This window comes from Caretta caretta, chromosome 10 (genome assembly GCF_965140235.1).
Source record: "Caretta caretta isolate rCarCar2 chromosome 10, rCarCar1.hap1, whole genome shotgun sequence".
NCBI lineage: Eukaryota > Metazoa > Chordata > Testudines > Cheloniidae > Caretta > Caretta caretta.
The window spans coordinates 81952954-81966620 of record NC_134215.1 but is presented as its reverse complement, the minus strand read 5'-3'; the positions used below and the strand labels follow the sequence as shown (position 1 = coordinate 81966620).

At 48.2% G+C, this 13667-nt stretch overlaps 1 long non-coding RNA gene across 1 annotated transcript; it reads right to left on the bottom strand.

Moving 5' to 3' along the window:
• Positions 1–6641: 6641 nt before the first annotated feature.
• Positions 6642–9440, bottom strand: LOC142073431 (uncharacterized). Its single transcript, XR_012670328.1, has 2 exons — positions 9257–9440; positions 6642–7717 (listed from the first exon to the last, which is right to left on the bottom strand). It is a non-coding gene; the product is annotated as an uncharacterized LOC142073431 (long non-coding RNA).
• Between the last annotated feature and the right edge of the window lie 4227 nt (positions 9441–13667).

Genomic DNA, 13667 nt, shown 5'->3' with positions numbered 1-13667 from the left:
TCTGAAAGCCACAGACATTGGAATTAAGAAATTACATGAGACTCTAGGCTTTCATTTAAAAAATTAGACAAGTTTCTAGTCCTTGCAGAGCAAACATGAAGCAAGTGCACCCTGAAGGCTCAGAAACCTGAACGCAAAGGAAAAAACCTCAACATTTATATTTAAAAAAGAAAAAAAAAATCTCATGGCTTCGAAGCCAATTTCATGATTTTCTGGGACCCGGTTCATGATGCTGGAACACTTGGGGTTCGCGATTCGGTGAGTGTCATTTTTAGATAGGGAGAACATCCGAGGGGGAGAGCAAAACCAACGGACAGCCAAGAAAAGCCTCAGGTGTGGGTAAGATGTGTTCAGCGTAGCCAGGGCTGCCAGAGACAGGGCTTCCCCTCGCAGCATGAATTAGGGTGGCCCAAGGCTGTTGATTTCAACGGGGCTAACTCACAGCCGGCTCTACCGTTTTTGCCACCCCAAGCAGTGAAAAAAACGGTCGCCACCGAATTGCCGCCGCGGACGGCAGGAGACAGAGAAGCTGCCACTGAATTGCCGTCCCTAGCACCTGCTTGGAACGCTGGTGCCTGGAGCCGGCCCTGCTCACAGCCTAACCAGAAGTGAGGGCGGCAGTCAGGCCCGCAGAGAACAGGTGGGCTGGGGGAGAGCTGCTCAGCGGACGAGCAGTACGGGCCATGGTCTGTGCCCAGTGGCAATGCCCAGCGAGGCTGGAGGGTATGACGTCCCAGTGAGCTCCGCGTAACGTGCAGCTTCCCAGAGGGAACGTGTCTGGGCACTGGAGGGGCGGCCACAGCTCCATCCCCTCATTATCAGCCGTAGGGAGGAACACAGACCACTCCCAAAGGTGCAGCAAGCTCGCCTGGGAGTACGTGTCTCTCCATTGCCCTGGATCCATGCCTGTTTCCTGGCTTCAGCGGGCATAACACTGCCGACCACAGCGATTCAGCTGGCCCATCTTTTCCCCAGCACTGCGTGGGCTCTCGCTCTAAGAGGCAGTATTGTGCCCTGGTGAGCTATTACGGTGCCAGTGGAAATCATCAGCGAGAGGGGCCCTGGCCATTGATGGGGAGTGAAGAGCTGTCCCTGCCCCGAGGCGCCTGCAGTCTAAAGGCACGGTGGAAAGTCCGTGCAGCATTCTGCCGTCAGCTGCACTCAGGTGCCATGCCGTCCCTCCCCTCCTCCACAGCCGCCGGGGGCCCTCAGATGTAAAGGGGCTGCTGCCATTCTTCTGGGGGGGAGGAGGGAACTGGGGTGCCCCTGTGCATGCCAGAGCCCAGCTCTAGAGGGACTCCCTGTGTGTCCCAGTGCAGGTGAGTGTGGGTGGTAGGACCAGGAGCTCAGGCATTATGCTGAGCTATTGCCCCTCATGGAGAAGCAGGGGTGCACTAATAGCTACAGAGGGGCTTCGTTACACTCTGCAGCCTAGGTAAGATGGATTCCTTCCCTCCCCACCCCATGCTGAGCCCATCTACTCCTGGGAATTAGCTCCGAGCATTTGTACATGGTCTTCGTTAATGGGCATTCCAGGCAGCGGCCGTGCAGCGTGCCAGACAACTGGCACTGCATTTACAGCATTTGCTTTGGCCAGGTTTGCACCCCCGGTGCATTTGCTCTCTGCAGCCATTAGTGCAATTGAGGCTTAATAGCACAAAAGCTCAGAGACTGAGTTATAAGCCTGCATGCTCAAGGACTTGCAGAGAGCGAACCTGGAATTTGCTTTCCACGAGCAGTCGCAACAGGAAACCAATTCCAGGAGTTACTCATTTACACAGGGGACAGAAACAATGCCATGTGACTGGTGCCCTACCCACTCTCTAGTGCCCCTGCAATTTTGGATTTTGCATACAAAGACAGAGACAGTAAATGGAATTCCCAAAGCAGTTGGTCAGACGGTTGTGAAGAATATATCTGAGAAAATTACAGTCTGTTTCTGGATGTTCCACAAGAGAAGAGGAGATTAAATCCATTGACTAATTTATCAGTTATGACTTAATTGTTTCACTCGATTTGCATTATGGAGAAACACAGCACGAATAAACTGGCAAAAATATTGGGGGGGAAAAGAGTATTTGCATTAGAAAGTCTGTATGTCTAGTCTGTACTAAACGCTACATTTCCCATAATCCATTTGCACTAATGCTGAAGCTTCCAGAAGCAGCTAACCCAAGATGGGGGTTTCTAAGGTTTGCAATTTTTTTAAAAAAAATCATATTTTTCCAGAGGTGGCCAATGTTACAAACATCACAAAAGCTAAACTAACCACATTATCCTCCGTCTCTCTGAAGCACCCCCTGCTGCAAGAGGAACACAATTATATCTCAATAAAATTTTAATACAGGGAATTTGCAACCATCAAGCAATTAGCTGTTGCTATGCTACAGTCAGAATGTAATCACAGTAATGAAGCAAACAAAGGGAAGACATTGTTCAGGGGTTACATTATCAGATATAACCTTGGGTTGTTTTCCATCGAAATCCTAGTTGAAAGAAGAAAAGGGTTAGTCTGTAAGGTGCCACAAGTACTCCTTTTCTTTTTGCGAATACAGACTAACACGGCTGCTACTCTGAAACCTGATTGAAAGACTCTTGTTGCTTTAACATTGAAAAATAAAAAAAACCTGGGCCAACTCATCAGCTGGTGTAAATCAGCATAGATGCATGTACTTCAAAGGAGCGTACACCAGCTGAGAATCTGTCCCCTGGTGTTTATTTGACAAAATGAGCAGAAGCAAAGTCAGCATATGCCATGGAACTTGCCTCACGCATCATCATGGAGAGCCAGATTCTGCCTGGTCCTTTTGGGGCATGGGACAATTGAAAAGAGGGGTGGAAAAAGCATCCCCCTCCTCTAGGTGCCCCAGGTAAGGGGCAGGCAGAACCAGAGCCCCTGTGGGCAGGAGAGTGAAGCTCTGTTCCAGGGGTGCCCAGCCCGTCCTAGGGTTGGGAGCGAGGTGGGGCCCTGTTCCTGCTCCACACCCACCCATGGCCAGCAGAGGGCAGCAGGCTGGCTCCATGCAGCAGGGTGCTCTGGGATGCTCACTTAGGGCTGCGTTTGGAAGGACCGCCATCGCCCAAAGGGGGAGCAATAAAGGCTCCATTGGGAATCACCCATAGCTAGGCTCCATTTGAGCCTCTTGTCACAGGCAGAGGCAGCTGAACGTAGGGAGAGAGACTGCAGAGTGGGACGATCCCATTTCTTTAATGCAGGGCTGTATTCTGGCTGTAAGCTGCCCAGGGCCTGCAGCAGACCTAGGGGTCAGGGAGCCTGACTGGATTTTCAGTGTGTAAATGGATGGGTTCCGCCCCAAGTCCAGCACCAAATGCAGGTCCGCTGGCTTCGGAGGGCAGGCCCTATGGATCAGGCTGCATGGCCCAGAGCAGAGCTGGCTGGGAATCCAAATGTCCCGTCTGGGAAATTCCGACATTTGAAATTTTGCTTTTGTCCCAAACGGGAGGGAAGAGATGAACTTTACCAAGAAACAAAACTTCTGAAATACTTTGTTTTGGAACCATCGAAGTGACTGTCTTGAAACATTTGGCTTTGTCCTCCCAACTTTCCTGTTCGTTAGATTATAATTTATAGTACAGACGTCAAAATATGGATGGTAGCTACGTGAAACCTTGTGACCTTATCAAAATCATTCATTTTGATAACTCTCCATCAGAAGTTTAGAGGAAATCGATACATCCCACAAAACCTTTCAAATGTGTCAAAGCAACATTTTCCAGTGGAAAACTGTTTCATCTGGAAATTTTCAAGGAGCTCTCGTCCATCTGTTTTAGGATGGAGGTGTCTTGCCAGACTGGGTGCCTTATACCCCTTGGCCGGCCCCATTCTGCCTTCCCCCAACCATGCCATCCCATGCCAGGTGCACAAGTTATCTGCACAGGAGGACTGTGCGTAGGGCCAGCACCATTGGCTGGGGATCCAGTGCACCCACTTTCTGGCCAAGCACATACAGTCACCAGCCAAATACAACAAGCGTGACAGAATTGGGTCCCAAGAGACGTTTTGTCCATTTTTAAAAAGCCAGACTTCCATCACACCTTTGAAAAACCTGCCCCCAATTGTTTAAACACTGTCCCACAATCGGAACAGCTTTGCTCATTAAATCTCCCACCTTGGCATTTAGTTCTAGTTAGCATGAGAACCTGGGATGATTTCCCAAGCTTGATTATTAATAAAACAGCTTCAGTGCTGCATTAGAAAGACATACGGCAGGTCCAGAGATGAGTAATCTTAACCCTCCCAGAGTCACAACAGCTCGGAGCTTTATTAAACCGAATGGTCTGGCAGTTAGAATCCTTTGCCTCTGCTCCATCTTTGTTCTCACTCCTGGTACCCTGGTTGTTTGTTTAAATAAAAGCAAACAACCCCCCACCACCACCACCCAGCCAACCATGCAATGATATTCTAGTATTTAGAGCAGCACTGATTTCATGCAACAACTTTAATCTCTTTTAATCATTTATTCCCTAATCCAACGGGAACGCCCGATGAGCTGGAGAGGTGAAGAAAATGGCAGCTGATTGAGCGTGTGGAGATGGAGAGGAAGAAATTCATTAATTTTTCATTGCCAGGGCTGAGATGTGTGCCACTTAGTATTCATCATGTCAGCAGTGACCTTGAGGCTGCTTCTGTTCCCCCTTGCAGAGCTCTCTCCAACCATCTGGTTCATATTAGTCTGGTTGTGATGCTCACCTTCTTGTCAGGATGAAAGAGAAGAGTGCCGTATTGAAAAGGCAAAAGGCAGCCCAAGCCACGCACTCTTTGAATTCAAGTACAGGCAAAACGAAGTGAAAAGCACGTCATTTGCCATCAGGCACATTTACAGAACAACTGCCCAGAATGGCACCAATTAAAATATCACCAAGCCCAGCACTGTCCTTTTTAGGAGAGGGAGGTTATCAGAGCTTGCAGGGCTGATGCTCGCCCAGGTCTCCAACCACCACGAGACTCTCAGCACTAAGCCCAGTTTAGATGGGGACCGCAGCTGCCCCGACCACTAGCCTGCCATCTAACGGGAGCATGCCAGGTTGCATTCTGCAGCTTTCACTCCCGGCTCTGGCAACTCCCCGCCAAAGAGGAGTGTGTTTGTTCAGCAATCAGGTTCGTTCTGACAAGACATATGTAACGCTGCAAAAGGCATGCATGTTTGTTTGCAGGAACCCTGCCAGTTCCATAGCGTGTGCACTATAGTGCTTTGTGTCCGCAAACACTGTCGACATTAAAACTAATACAAATCTCAGAAGAGCGAAAAAAGCCATTTGGTTCATACATGGCAGATTTGAAGCAGTGCATCAGCCCACAGTGAGAGACATGAGTAAGCACTTGGCATTTCCATAGGGCTGTGAGTCCCACAATGCTTTATGCAACACATAAATGTACAGCACCACTGAACTGCAGCCACCTCTGGGTGGGAGCCAGCCAGACAACCCGCCCATAGTGGCGAAGAGAGAATTTTGGCCAAGAACATTTGGGTGAACCCTGCTTAGATACAAATGGCCATGAGATCTTCAGTGTCCCATCAGGACGAGCTGGGGCTCAGAGTCCAAGGTCTCCTCTAAAGGTCTTCACCCAGGGAACTGTCTGGCGCTCAGCAAGGTGAAGCCCCGAGAAGCGTTGGAACCTGTGATTCTGGGCAGGGAGTGCACAGAGCGCCGTACTGACATGTGGGAGCCCTGGGTTCAGCTCCTAGCTTCCCTGTGTGACTTTGAGCCAGTCACTTCATCTGCCCAGTGCCCCAACTGCCTACCTGGAACACCAGGCTAATGTGGCCTAGCTCACAGAGACATTCATTAGTGATTGTGGGGTGCTCGGTTGCTATGGTGAGGAAACTATCCAAGCAATTTGCGTAGTGACAAAGACGGTACCCCTGGGGTCCTTCCAAGATTGGGCCACAATTACTTCGCAAAGATTAAAACATGTTGGCATGGCAATACTGCAAGCGGACAGCACACAGATCGAGCCCTGCACATCTGCGGAGAGTCGCTTTATGGCCGGGGACCATGTTCATGGTTTGGATGTGGAGACAAATTTTGTATCCGTTTAGGGCTCTGCATACAGACCCTTCCACCAAAGCACTTTACTCACACCTAGCTGAATGTCGCCATACACCCGTGCGGGAGGTAACTGAGATATTATAGCTAATTCGGTTGGTCCTACATAATTACTCATATTGATGTCATTAGCCAGCTTACCCCTGAAACGCAATTTCCAATCCACTTACTGCAAGGTAAAAGCTGCTAGTCAATCTGGCCCTGTGAACTCATAGCAAATCTTAAAGTGTTTTCAAGTGTTTTGTTTGGGAATCTGATGAGGTGTCTGGTTGGCCTCTCCCCTTACACTGCCGTTACTCAGGAGTAACTCCAGCGCAGTGGAGAGGCTATGCCAGTGGAATATAGGTGTGACAGGAGAATGGAGCGTCCACACTATGTATTCGCAGCTCTTTCTAATTGTGCTTACTGCCCAGGACCTTCCAACTCTAATCTCCGACTCCGTCTGGGACCTCAGGGGAGTGTTTTTAACCCTGCAGCATTTTTTCCCCAGCCACCAGGAACAGGAGCTGCTGGGAGTTAGGGGAGCTAGGCCTCTGAGAGATGTCTATGAAAAATAGAAACTAATATCTGAATGGTGTTAAAAACACAATTATTTCTGTGTATTTCAATGTATCTGATAACACAGTAAAGGCTGATCCCTGGTTGTGGCCAATGAGGTGGGTTCTTTGTAATTCAGAGGCGATCTTCCTCTCATTGGTATGTCCGTACATAGCACTTGAAAAGAAAAGGTCTTGTTATTACTCAGGAATCACAGAATATCAGGGTTGGAAGGGACCTCAGGAGGTCATCTAGTCCAACCCCCTGCTCAAAGCAGGACCAATCCCCAATTTTTGCGCCAGATCCCTAAATGGCCCCCTCAAGGATTGAACTCACAACCCTGGGTTTAGCAGGCCAATGCTCAAACCACTGTGCTATCCCTCCCCCCCATATAAGGACTGATTTCATTAGCCAGCTGAAATTCTGCACAGCATATAGTGCCATTACAGTCATTTACTCCTCCAGTGCTGTTTTACCCTATGCCACGAACCCTCTTCATTGTCTTCCTGTTGGCTCACGTTTCTCAGTCGTCGTGCGTAGATCAGAGCCGTCTTGCGACATCCTGGGACCTGTGTGGCTTCAGCTGCTGCAGCTATAATTCCCACTCTGTTTATACTGCCCTCTCCCTGGAGTATCAGAGAGCCTTACAGTGACCAGGTGTCATCACAAAGATCTCTCTTTGCCTGCGTAAGTTCGTCAGCGCTGTCTCAGCTCGGGACTGGCAAGCTGAGCTTTCTGCATGTAAATGAGACACAAACAATTGCAGGATGAGTCATTTCCAGCGTGCGTGTATGCACCTCTGTCTTAGGATGGTGATGAAGAGATCCCATGTTTTAACAGATATTTGCAAACAAGGTTAAACATTTAAGCACCTAGGAATTGCCAGGCAGGATCAGACCGGTGGTCCACGTAGTCCATTATCCAGTCTCAGACAGTGGCCAGTGCCAGATGCTTAGGAGGAAGGCGCAATTAATCCCATAGTAGCCAATTATGAAATAACCTGGCTGTAGCGGTGTGAAAGGAGAGGAGTCTTCTGCAGATCCACCTGGTTAGCAGACCCCTGCTGAAGTTCTGCTGACTCAGTGTCGAGCTGTGGTCCATTCACTCTCTCCTGGATATAAGTGAGGAGGAAGAAGGAACGACATGTGAGAACATAGGAGCTCCTGCAAGGAAACCCTAGGGACAGCTCTGCAGGTGTGGTGTTACTACTGAATTATCAGTAAACTCAAATCCCCAGATGAGGGTGAGTTTGGCCCCCTAATTCAGGGTCTGGGCTCCCTGTCCTTAACAGAACAGGGACTTTGGCTGTTCTCACTGCGCATAAGGACAGTTATTTCTAATCCCAGTGATTATGGTAGTTGGCTTATGCCCCAAGGCATGAGGATGTATATCCATTTCACATTTTATCAGTTAGTTTAGCTGTGCATACATCATTATTGCTGATATTCCTATGCTCTAAGAAAACAAGCCAGTTTTGAATCCTACCGCAGTCTTAGCCTCAGATCTTATAGCAGTGAGTTCCAGCGGTTAAATTTGCATTATATGAGAAATGACTTCCTTTAATTCCATGGGGTGACCCCTTATTCCAATACTGTGAGAAAGGGTGACTAGGAGCGGCAGACTGACCTCCCCCATAACATGCCCTGTTGTACCTCTATCGTGTCCCTTCTCTGAGCGATACAGCTCTATAGCTAGGCCTGAGGGTCAGAGTTTTGGTTCACAGGGATTTGTGCCAATCTTTGTCTGGCTTCAGTTCCCATGAATTCTCACCCCAGAAGTTTGCTTTGAATTTTGAGTTCCTGTGAACCCCCACAACGAAGTGAAGCTCAACTGAAACTGCCAAGTTTTGCCTCCTTTTGGTTGGAGATAATAACTGGCCCCAAACTGGCCTCGGCTTCACTGACTTCTCAAAAGTTCAGAAACTGGAGCATGTTTTCAGTGAACCTGAGCTGAGTTTTGGGTTGTTAATGAAGCCGCAAAGCAGGTGACCCATGTCTGGTTTATTACACCTCTGAACTGTGCATGCAGCTAGACTATGCATGCAGCTAGACTGAAATAATAAGGCATTTATTATTGTCACCCCTGCTTGCCATTCTGGTTCCATCTCATGCTGTCTCCTCCATCTGTCATATTGTGTCTTGTAGACTTAGACACTGCTGCAGTATAATACTAATATAATCGACTGTGCCAGACAGCTGCAGGTGTAGCCCTATACAACTCTTTGTCGGGCAATCAAGTGAACCACAAGTGGCCACATTCTGTGTCCTTTACCGAGGTGAATGTGGCCACTGATTTTGATGAGAATTAAGTAGGGCCTGCTGGATTTGGCCCAAGAGCAAAATCCTGAGCAAAACTCCCAAAGGACAGAGAGAAAATCCATAAAAACAAGGGTCTAATTACAACTGTCTGGCACCAGTGTTGTTCCCTGGGGTTTCTGAACCCAAAGTTCTTGGTAACTTTTACTCTTGGCGAGACGGTGGCAGGAAATAAATCAGTGGGGACCTGGCCGCCTGACTGACAGATGGTTGGCACAAGCAGCACACTACAAGAGTGCTTTTCCTTAAAGCTTTACTTTATTTAGTCTCCAGCACTTGCACACATCTGCAACAGGTTGGTAAAACTCCCCCCAAAATCCCAGATTCATATTTACCCAGGGTATTGGGGAGCTCTCAAGTGGGTAACTGCAGACATCCAGTGGCCGGCCTTTCCTCTGCCCGGGAACTTGAGAGGTGTCCAAGCGTCCATCGAGCTGAGATTTCTGCCTATTTTAATCCCCAATTTAGTATTACAGAGCTTGTCCATTGAAACAACTGCTGAGCAGAAGCTAAGGGTGGAGATTTCCAGCCTGTAGTTTTCCATCAGGTAACCAGCTGTATTTCACATGGCAATAGTTAACTATTGCCAGACTTCCCAGCCTGTCAAAACTTCCCACTTCAAGTCAGGAGGGCAGAGGGTCACGTTTACTCCTCGAGACCACATACTTCCCCCTTCCCATCCTGGCCTGTTAGTCATGCAAAGGTTTTAGAAAGGCCTCCTTTTAGCTGCTTTCATCAGTAAGCATAACAATTGGCATTCCCGCTGCTGGCAGTGGTTTAAGCATGTTACTGGGCTCTGGGCTATCAAAAATCTGCTCTTTCAATGTGACTCCCCCAATCTCATAGGGTTAGTGCTGTTTTACCCAGGAGAGTCAGGGTCAAGGGCTCCAAGCGGAATTAATCCAGAGTATGACAATCTCAGACATCCACAAGTCCAGACTGCCCCCGCCCCCCCGCTCAGACACCTTGGTTCCCTGCTTTTCAAAGAAAGCTAAAATCTCTCTTTAGATGCTTAAAGGAACAGAGTGTTTGAATGATGCACTCCAGTACCCTGCAATTCAGCGGGGATACTGAATGAAAATGATGATCAGCATACTCATAATGATTCATTCTGGTTATAATTGCTTCGACACAGAACAAGAATAGGGAGATGGAATTAACTTTTTTTTTTTTTTTTAATGATTGAGATGAGTGTGTTTTTCTTAAGCCACATGATACATTAGCCTGCCATGTACAGTAACATCTTTCTGGTGTCTTTTCAAATGTTTGTGCAAATTCTCTTTCGCTCTCTCGCTTACACACACACACACACAAACACACATACAAATAGAGTCAAATCAATCAGCTTAACAGAATGTGACGGGATTCCACTCACCACACTAGCACCTCCTGCTGGCCATCTTGGGGATCAGCTCTTCAGGTCAATATGCCCTCTCCCAATGGCATCTCACCCGCCGTCACTTCTACTCCCGGACTCATGTCACTCCAAGGACCTCCGGCCATGTCATGATCTGTGCTCCTCCCTTCCAGGGCCCCTGCAGTGAACTGTCCCCAAGTGGTGACTGCAGCCAGTTGTCCGGCCACTTCCCCAGTGGCAAGTGGGGGACGGGGGTGGGGGGCTGAGCCCACCTACTACTCCGGATCCCGGCCAGGGACCCTGCAGATGGAGGGGATGCAGCACATGGCTGCCAACTCCTCAGTACGTTTCCACAGACCACTTCCCTGTGGCCCCAGCACCCTTTTTGCCCTTGCCTCAGGGTCTCAGCCTGCCAGTCCTAGCAGCCAGCCAGGAACTCCCTCTCACTCCCCTGTTCCTGCCCAGCACTGTTCTGTCCAGGGTGCAAGCTTCCTTCTGCCTGCCAGGCACCCAGTCCTCCCTCCTTGAGCTGCAAGGAGTACCTGACCCTGCTCTGCAGCTCATCTTATATGGGCCTTCCAGCCCCTGATTGGCTGTTCCTCACTGTCCGTCTCTTATTAGCTGTTTCTTGTGCAGCCTCCCTAGGGCTCTGTTAACACAGTGTGGGGCCAACGCCCCATCACACAGAAACACATCCCTATTAGACCATAATGCCAAGCGTAAGGTTTTTTTCACACTTCTCTAAGCCCTGGAGGCAGCAGCAGTCCTAATTTGCACTAGGACGTGGTGAGCCAATGCCCCTGTTCAATCAGCCCCCTCTAATTATGGAACAAGGACAGTGACCATCAAGATGGATCTGAAAAACATCCAATTTGGATCCAGCTCTGAACTTCACAGCTGAGGTTGGTCTCTAGGAGATGTAACCACAACTCAGACAATTTGATATTTGCAGAACTTTGGGTTGAAATCTAGATCTGAATTTCATGTCTTGGACCCATCTTTAAGAAACCAATTCAGGAAAGCCTCCTTATTCAGGAAGAGCATTTAAGCATAACTTTAAGTGTGTGCTTAAAATTAAGTACGCGCTTTCCCAAATCAGGTCCTAAGTGAATTAGGATGTTCTATTTCCCCAAATATTGCCAATAGCTGTAGAAACACATGTCTGAGAAAACACAGGGACTGATTCGCTACTGCATGGAATGTTAAACATGCATAACTCTATTTAAACTAGTGGAATCACCTGCCATAAACTGGAGTAATGGAAGGGTGAACCAGGCCCATAGATTTGCAGTGGACCTAAACATGCTCACTGCTATTCACTCACTGGTAAATGGTCCAAATGATCTGCCAGCTAGAAATCCAATCTTGATTAGATTTTCCAAACATATTTATAACCAGGCTGGCAAATGCAGAATGATAGGAAAGATCCATCTAATCTCTTCACAAAGATGCTCGTGGCAACACATTCTGGACACATCACAGGAACCCTCACACCAGACTCATAAATCAAAGTGTTCTTTCACTGATGGAGTCACTGACATCTTTGACTTTCTCACATCCATACTTTGGAGGTTGGGGGAAGAACTCAAGCAATAGCAAATAAAGATTATTTGTAAAGCAAATGTAGCTCAATAATATATAGTCTCAGGAATGTGGTGAAATGAAGAGAAAACGGGAATGACTTTAACATGCTAACACTATTGGAAGGGCTCAATTGAATGGACTGTATTAGATTTTTGTTAATGGAGCAGACTGGAAAACTACATTAGCCAAGGTTATGAAAAATTGATATTTGACTTTGGGATCTTCACCATACACTGTGTGTTCATGTGGTACTCAGAGCTCCCCCACATCAATCACATATCACTCATGGACATACCCCAGCCAGATCATTATCTGATCCATTTATTACTGGGTCTGAATCAAATTCAGACATAGAATATGTCACAGTCCCACATCCAGTGATTTTGCTCATTGGCTTCTAATTTCACTAAGTACCTGGAGCCAATTGTCCAACTCTTGGGGAGGGAGGGAGGGAAGGAGGGAGGGGGTGTGTGTGTGTGGAGGGGGGCGTGGAAAGTTCTTTCTTGCTTTAGGAGACGAGGTAAGGAGCACGGGCCCAGTTCCAATGTCACAACTGAGTCTGGGGTAATTCCCCTGAAGCAAATGGAGTTACACTAGTACAAATGAGGTTACAGACAGAGTGCCAATTCTCATTTACACTAAGGTCCCTTTATCCCAGTGTAAAGGAGCTTTAGTGTAAACAAGAATCAGGCCCAGAGGGTTCATTGTTATTTCTGAAAACCATTCACCATAATGCAAGTGTGAGCTAGTACTGGTGGCCCTAGGCCAGTTGACACCAGCCTGGGATCTAGCCCCATGTCATTATTAATACAAAATAATAAACATTAATGAAAAAGCGATGTCAGCAAAATCTTGAGGCATAATCTGCATGGCTGCATCGCTAGTGTTTCCAGCACAGAGACTGGGAGGACACAGACAAGAATAATCTTTAGACCTTACGTCATTATTTCTTCCTGCTGGAGAAAGCCTGGGTTTTTTTGACATGCCTCAGGACGGAGTCAGACGTAGGGAGAGCTGAAAAAAATAGTCTTTTCCGGGTATATCACAAAATTATCCCCATGCATCGGAAGGCTGGGCATTTTGGCTTGATTGTACTTTGAGCAGCTCCAATGAAGGACACTTAGGGAATGTCTACACAGCAGTGTAAGCCCAGGGTTCAAACTCAGGCTCAAGCCTAACCCCTCTTTCATCTACACACAAATTGCACTAACTCAGGGCTTGAACTCCAGGTCCCTGGAACACCCAGGAGTGGAGGATCTGAGCCTGAGTCAAGCTGGGACCCTGGGTTCAAGTTCTGTTGCTTTGCAATAGGGACAACGCCCGAACAGACTCGTGCTCTGGGAGTCCACCAAAAGTATCCCACACTCCCATAGGCTGACTTTCTTGGTCCTCGGGACAGTCAAGTTTGGTGGACAGTCAAGTTTTCCCACATACCATGAACAAAGGGCTAGAGTGGCCATATTTCGGGATGGCGCTAGGAAGTCTGGGATATGGGTGGTTGAACTCGGGCCCGCATAATGCAGCGTAGAACCTGATGCCCCAGGTCAGGACCGAGGGTTCAACAACTCCGAACCCAGGGCTATAAACAAGTGTGGACACTCAAGCCCTAGGTTAACAAACCCTGGGTCTGCTAACTTGAGGTCTACTAACCTGGGCTTACATTGCAGTGTAGACATACCCTGAGAGTTGCGGTGGGAAGTCCCAGACCCTGGGCTCCAGCCCGAGGCTGGCCGTCTACACTGCAATTTTATAGCCCCACAGCTCAAACCCAGTGATCCCAAGTCAGCTGACACAGGCCAGTGGCA